Source organism: Crocodylus porosus, unplaced genomic scaffold (assembly GCF_001723895.1).
Source record: "Crocodylus porosus isolate Cpor-Errol unplaced genomic scaffold, CroPor_comp1, whole genome shotgun sequence".
NCBI classification, from domain to species: Eukaryota; Metazoa; Chordata; order Crocodylia; family Crocodylidae; genus Crocodylus; species Crocodylus porosus.
In genome coordinates this window covers 57,303,106-57,310,031 of record NW_017728949.1, presented here as the reverse complement: position 1 = coordinate 57,310,031, position 6,926 = coordinate 57,303,106, and the positions used below count along the sequence as shown (strand labels likewise).

Here is a 6,926-nt window from a genome sequence, read left to right as displayed (position 1 = left end):
GCTGACTGGCCTACAGTTGCCAGGCTCTTTCTTCCTCCCCTTCTTGAAAATAGGGACCACACTGGCCCTTTTCCAGTCCTCAGGGACTTGGCCCAAGCACCAGGAGTCCTCGAACAGCCATGCCAATGGCTCTGCAATGACTCCAGCCAATTCCCTCAGCACCCACGGATGAAGGTCACCCAGGCCCGCCGACTTGGACACATCTAAGTTCTCCAGGTAATCCTTAACTAGGTCTGAACTAAGTCAGGGGACTCGCATCCTTCCTGGGCCTCTCTACGCTATCACCCGAGAACACCCCATCATCAGCAGACAGGAACACAGAGACAAAGAAGTTGTTAAGGAGTTCTACCTTCTCTCGTGCATCCATCACCAACTGCCCTGCCCTGCCCTGCCCTGCAGGGGTCCAATGTCACCCCAAGACTTCTTCTTGCTACCTATATACTTGAAGAAGGACTTCTTGTTTTCCTTAATCCCAGAAGCTAAACCTAAGCTCCAGTGCTGCTTTAGCCTCCCTTACCAAATCCCTACAAGCTCGCGTCAGGGAGGTGTACTCCTCCTTTGTCCCTGCCCCTTGCTTCCACCACCAGTATGCTTTTTTCTTTGCCCTCAGGCCAGCTTGGATATCTGCGCTCAGCCATGAAGGTTTCTTGGACCCTTTTCCCACCTTCCTGCGCAGGGGAATTGCATCCTGCTGCGCCCCCAAGGATAGCCTCCATGAGGAAGGACCACCTTTCCTGGACCCCCATACTAGCTACCCCCTGAGCTCTGAGTGCCTCCCTGACTACTGCCCTGAGCATCGAAGTTGGCTTTCCTAAAGTCAAGCATTTGCACTGTGCTAGTTACCCTCCCCACCTTTCCATGAATAGCAAACTGGATCATTTCATGATCACTGACCCCTAGCCTCCCTTGTACTAGCACCTCCCCCACCAGGTTGTCCCCAGAGGCTAACACCAGATCCAGTATGGCATTTTCCCTAGTGGTCCAACTACTGGCAAACAACCTCCACCCCCACCTGGGGCTGCAGATGCTTCCAAGTCCTTTGGCAGGCATCCTACTTGCAGGCCCAAGCTTGGGATCCAGATGCCCCCGAGTTTCACTTGCCCTCAGCCATATGGCCACAGAAGCAAGCAAGGGAGGAGTTTCCCATTTCAATAAAGTTGGCTTATAGCCAAGATCTTCCCACAGGAGATGAAAGTGGGAGACATTACCTTGGCCAGAGTACTACCCCCTGCCAGAAAAGTGGTTTTCCCCTCCCAGTAGGAAAACTACCTTCTAGATCATGGTGTCTCCCCTGCCAGATAAGACTCTCAGCTGCTCACACCTAGAAGGAATGAACAGGCAATTCCCACACTCACTCTCTGCCACTTCTTTTCCATTCCTGTCCTCTCCTGTTCTTTAATTAAATCCCACTGACATTCCTCTGTTCCCACCACAGCCATTAACAGGGAATAGGACAGAGCACTAAGCCCAAGTACCACAACAATCGTGGCAGGAGGGAAAGAGGGAAAAGCCACCCTCAAAAATCTTTCCAACCCCAGTATTAATTCACACTCCAGAATTCACAGGCCTCCAACCAACCCAACATATGCACTTAGCAAGAGTTTCAATCACCCAATTCCACAGGTAGGTTCTGTCATGGTCTCAATCCAAGATGGGCTTGATTCTAATTAGCCAACAATGGATGGACCAGTTGGAGAAGTTGCTTAGTTTTCCTGCACTGATTTTAAAGCTTTCTGCATATAAATTATTCAAAAACTGATATACCAAATCATAGGGTTGGAAGGGATTTCCCAGGCCAACCCCTGCAATAATGCAGGAATGCTACTCAGAAATAATCTCTGTCTAGTGCTTACCCAGCCTGCTCCTGAAAACCTCCAATGAAGGAGATCAGACTGACCAGGGAGGTTGTGGTGTCTACTGCCTTACTATTCTAACAGTAAGAATGTTTTCCCCAATATCTAACCTAAATCTACTTTACTGCAGTTTACAGTCACTGCTTCATGTCCTGTTCCCCAAGAAGGGAGAAGCACAAGGCGTTCTCTTTTTTTATGGAGACTTTGGACAGTGTCTGGAGAGGGCATTCAGGTAAGGCAGATTTCTTTCATGAAACAGCCAACTGTCTTTGAAGCTAGCAGGTGCTAGGTTCTGGGGTTTTGTGAAATAAAGACTGGAATAGTTTTACAGGATTTAAACTTAAAAGCTGCTATGGCGGATGCATCTGCATTTCTTTTCTGCAACTGCTTCCTTCAAACTTGCTTCCTTCCTGCTGCTTCTCCTTCAAGTCACCAGAACCACATAGATACATGGGGATGATATTTAAAATGTATTCAATATAGCATTCTTTCATACAAAAAATTCCATCTCTCAGGCCCTGTCAAAACTCATGTATTTAACCAACTGGTAATCAGCAGCTGCTTTGACTTTAAATGAGAATCGAGTCCACCCACCACAGTTAAACAGGACGTATGACAGTACCCAAGTTGGTATGTGGTTATCCTTCTACAGTACTCATTTTACATTATAGCTGGGGCAGTAACTGCATCTTTACACTGCAGTTACCTGCTCTTCCTCCCAGCAGCTTGTGCAGTACGAGTCAAGTATATGTTGTACCCCCTGAATTGCTGGTGACATTGAGAGTGCCTCCTGAGCACACTTTACAAATGATGAGGTCAGTACTGATGGGAGCACAAAGTTAGCAGTGATGAGGCAATAAAACAAAGACAGCTGCTCAGATTTCCCAGAATGTACAAACACAGGCAGAACAGTACACGTGAACTAAATTCAGATGAGCTTGCTGGAATCTTGTCAAATGAGGATGTCACAAAAGGGTCAGAAAAACACTGTTGTACTCATTAGCGAACACAAGGCTTAGCCTGTAAACTGCTTGGGGCAAGGACCGCCTTTATATTTGTGTCCTGGACAATGCCCAAAAGCATTGTTCATGCTTAACAAACAGCATACTTCTCCATATGCAAATACCCTTCTTTAATTCAGATTAAATCTTGCAGAATGAAAAGACACTGCTAGTTACTCTTTCAGATTCTTCTATGAGGCACGCAACATTTAGACATTTGATTTAGGAACTCAAAGTATGTGCTGTCACAGCAACTGGAGGAGGAGAGAACTCCTGCAATGAATCTCTGCTTACTTCACGCCAAGGGAGAGGGTAGTTGTGCATGTCCCATCTCAGCTCAGGTTTCATGAAATGAAGCAATTCCAGGGAGTGTTCCCTATCAAAGGACAGAACAATCCAGTGGTACTGGCTTGGTTAGGCCATTAGGGAGCTACAGAAGTTACATCAGTGAACTTTTACTTTTGTTACATCATCTGTTCTTCATAAACGTCTTACAAACTAATGAATGGTTTGAGTCTTCTAATAACAAATAAGCAGTTTTATAGCAACTTCATAATTAAGCAACTGATGACACTACATGGACATAATAAAATACAAAGAAGGTATCCAATACCACTAAATTCACTGCTCAAATACAGAGGGTCTCTAACATGGCTAAGTTATCTATCTTTTCCCAAGAGACGCACACCAAGATTAGTAAAGTGTAATACATAGTTCAAGTGATAAAGGCCTGTGTTCCGGGAGCTGAAGGACCAGGTTTCAAGCTCCTGTCTAGCAACTGGGCTCTATTGCAGCACGTGGATTCAACAGATTTGTAGTAACAATGAAGCAGGCAGTGCAGTCCCACAGGAATTTAAAGTTCCTGCCACATGATTTTTAATATAGTTATAGGGATACAAAGCCCTTTATCTGTAGAGTTATAATTACTCAACCTGAATTGAAAGAAAAGGGGCGGGGGGGGGCTTCTTGTGTGGGAAGTTTCACAACTTTCTTGTGGGGGGAAAAAAGTGAAAAATGCTTTAAACGCTTTATGGAATGATGCACTACAGAAAATTATAAGCATATTTAATCAAACAAAGCAACAAACCTTTCCCAAAAATTAGAACCCTGAAATTCTGTAAATAAAATGTAAATCCCTCTCCCTCTATTAAATTACATCTTGAACTCTTACGTATCTGCCCTTAGCAAACCTATTACACAGTCTTTACCAAACCAACTTGAAAGTGCTAAAACACACTTAGTTACTAATGTGCTGTTATGATAGTTCTATGTATTTGAAAATAATCTGAAATTCTTACTTCACTTTTACTGTCTCATGATTTTCCTTCCATAATTCTGACGTACCAAATCATGGCAACCTTCGTCATAAACAGATTTAAGGTAAAAATGTGAATCAACTTAAACTACAGGAGACTCCCCTTCCTGTGTTGTGCTCAGCTAATGCCCTTCATCTTTGGAAGTAATTATGCTAACTAAACAATGGAAATGTTTTGCAGTTTCTTGAATATTTATAGCTTGTATTTGTATAGTTCTCTTCTTTTTTATTCAGTTTGAACAAATGAGATTTCCAGGGAGAGTACAGACATTGAGTTAATCTTGTCTAAAATACATGAATATGATCAGAGCCAGCCTTAGGTAAAATGGTGCCCTGAATTAACTCCTTCCCCCTTCCTCAAGCTAGCGGCTCTGCTGCAGGCAGACAGGGTGCAGGGCACAGTGTAGCGGGGAGGCAGAGCCACCTGCACTGTCTGGCTGCTGGAGGCTGACTGGGTACTGCTCCTTCTGTCTGGGATTGGGGCACAGTGGAGGGAGACTGCTGATGATTGTGAGGCAACCCCCTGACCATGGACAGTCACCCATGTTGCCCTTGATGTAAATAACAGATTTACTGGAAGGTCAACTGAAGCAAATGTTGGGTGTGATCCAATACCCAATGAAATCAATCTTGCTAAAATGTTCATTATCATTAAAAGCAAAGCATCAAACCTTTTTGTCAAACAATAAATGCTTATGGGAGTTACAAAAGAACCTCTGAGTTTCCACAGTATGCTTTAGAAGAGTGGTTCTCAAACTTTTTCATACCAGGACCTATTTGAAAAGATCAATGGTTTGTCCTGACCTACAACCCCAGCCCCGCCAGTGCCTGAGCCACAGTGCCCCACCCTGCCACTGCCTGGCCAACTTCTCCACTCCCTCCACCCCCCAACAGCCCTCAAGTCCTGGCCCTCCAACCCTGGCTCCCCATATACTTACCTTCATCCAGCTGCTGGGGCTGCTGCCACCACCCTGCCTGGCCACATGCTGCCCACACCCCAAGTAGCCCTTTCTAGGCTGGAACGTTGCCAGCCTGCAAAGGGAAACCTGCGCTTTCGTGCATTTTTCTGGCATTTGCTCATGACCCTTTGAAATGTTCTTCCAACCCATTTTTGGGTCACAACCAAAGGGTTGAGAAATGCTGCTTTAGAAAAAACCCCCGATGTTATTATTGCTCATTTCTCAAAGAGGTTAAACAGCGTGCTGAACACCCACAGATCAGGGGCAAGATGCAGGTCAGAACCTGGGCTGGTCCGCCTTTCTAAAGATACCAGATTCTTCTGGACTAACATAAACACTAGATTGAATGGGCTCTTATACCAACTTCAAGCAGAGCTGGGTTACTGTTTCTATCTCTGGGCCTCTAAGGCATGTCCCAGGTGCAGGTGCATCTATTCCTCTTTCCTCAAGATGTGGCACTAAGCTATATTACACCAAAAATCAAAGCCTCAACCCAAATTAACCCAAGTTTCCTCAGAGGCCCAACTGTACACTACAATGTTCTCCAGTTCATCAACACAAGGAAAACAGTTTAGCAAATAAATTTCTTTACCAAAGGAACTTTACTCTTTACAAGTACTAATAAATTACCAATATTTGGAAAAAACTCAGGAAGTCCTGAAGGCTCTGGTTTGCATTCCTACACTATCCTCTTCTGTATCTTGGCAGGGAGACGAACCACTACCACAGACAGCACTCCCCCTTCAATGGCTCCAGCTGCTCCCCCCACAATCTACTTCCAAGTTGAGAATCATCATGGATGAACTGCTCATTGGGAGACCTGATGGTCCTAGATTGCTCTGGGCCAGTTTGTCAGACATCATCATTCAGGTAGGTGTCAAGCATTAACTACTTTAATCCAGAAGATAACGTTGCAAGGCTGCTGGTTGTAGACAAACCTAGGAACATCACTTCGTTAATCTACTGGATACAAAAAATCATGGACTAAATACAGACAGGGGATTTATGACACTTACAATCTGCTGGACATTTGATAACCCCAGGCACCTACCTGCAGCTGACCACTTATATACCCTCACACATTTCCCTCCCTCCCTACCCCTATCTCTACCTATTCACTTCCAAACTACTTACTACTCATTTGCAGACCTGTATGTCATAAAATTGGCTTCTTTTCTACCTTGGAGAACTAAAAACACCAGCAGAGTCTCCCTATGCCTGAAGAAGGGTGTTTGCACCCAGAAGCTTGCAAAGAACATTTTTTCCAATTATTTAATTGGTCTAATTGAAGATATCACATCTACCCAAAGAACCTTGCCGACAAGGTAACACTGAAACCTTAGGCCAGCATTCACAGAATAAAATGGAGTTCACAATTTCACAGGCCTATGCTGATTTATCACAAATGTTACTTGAAAAAGTTCCTGCTTTTTATTTTACTTTCGTTATCTGAACAAATGACTAAGATTTCTCAGATACTGCTTTTGTCTGCTTTCTTAGATAGCAATTTAGAGAACTTCAGCAATATTTACTTTTATTTTCACACACAGAGGCAATGACACTACAGCAGATACTTCAAAAGTTAAATTAATAAAAATGCTACCATGAAAAGAGGTAAAAATGGAGAAAACAATAAAGAGCGCTGGTTTGATTTTACTCCCTTAAAACATTTACACTTGCTAGAATGCTGATTATTTGAAGATTTTAAAAAAGTATAATTAAAAGTTTTACCAATGTATTAGTTCTCCACAACACGTAACTGCAATGTAAGCTAGAGAATGCATAGGAATGGAGAAGC

At 43.8% G+C, this 6,926-nt stretch overlaps 1 long non-coding RNA gene across 1 annotated transcript in view; it reads left to right on the top strand.

Moving 5' to 3' along the window:
- LOC109322577 overlaps window positions 1-4,995 on the top strand; it is an 18,356-nt gene extending 13,361 nt beyond the window's left edge. The window contains exons 2-3 of the long non-coding RNA XR_002104414.1: window positions 2,034-2,035; window positions 4,913-4,995. This is a non-coding gene — a long non-coding RNA (uncharacterized LOC109322577). The remainder of the gene's footprint in view (window positions 1-2,033; window positions 2,036-4,912) is intronic.
- Window positions 4,996-6,926: the final 1,931 nt, after the last annotated feature.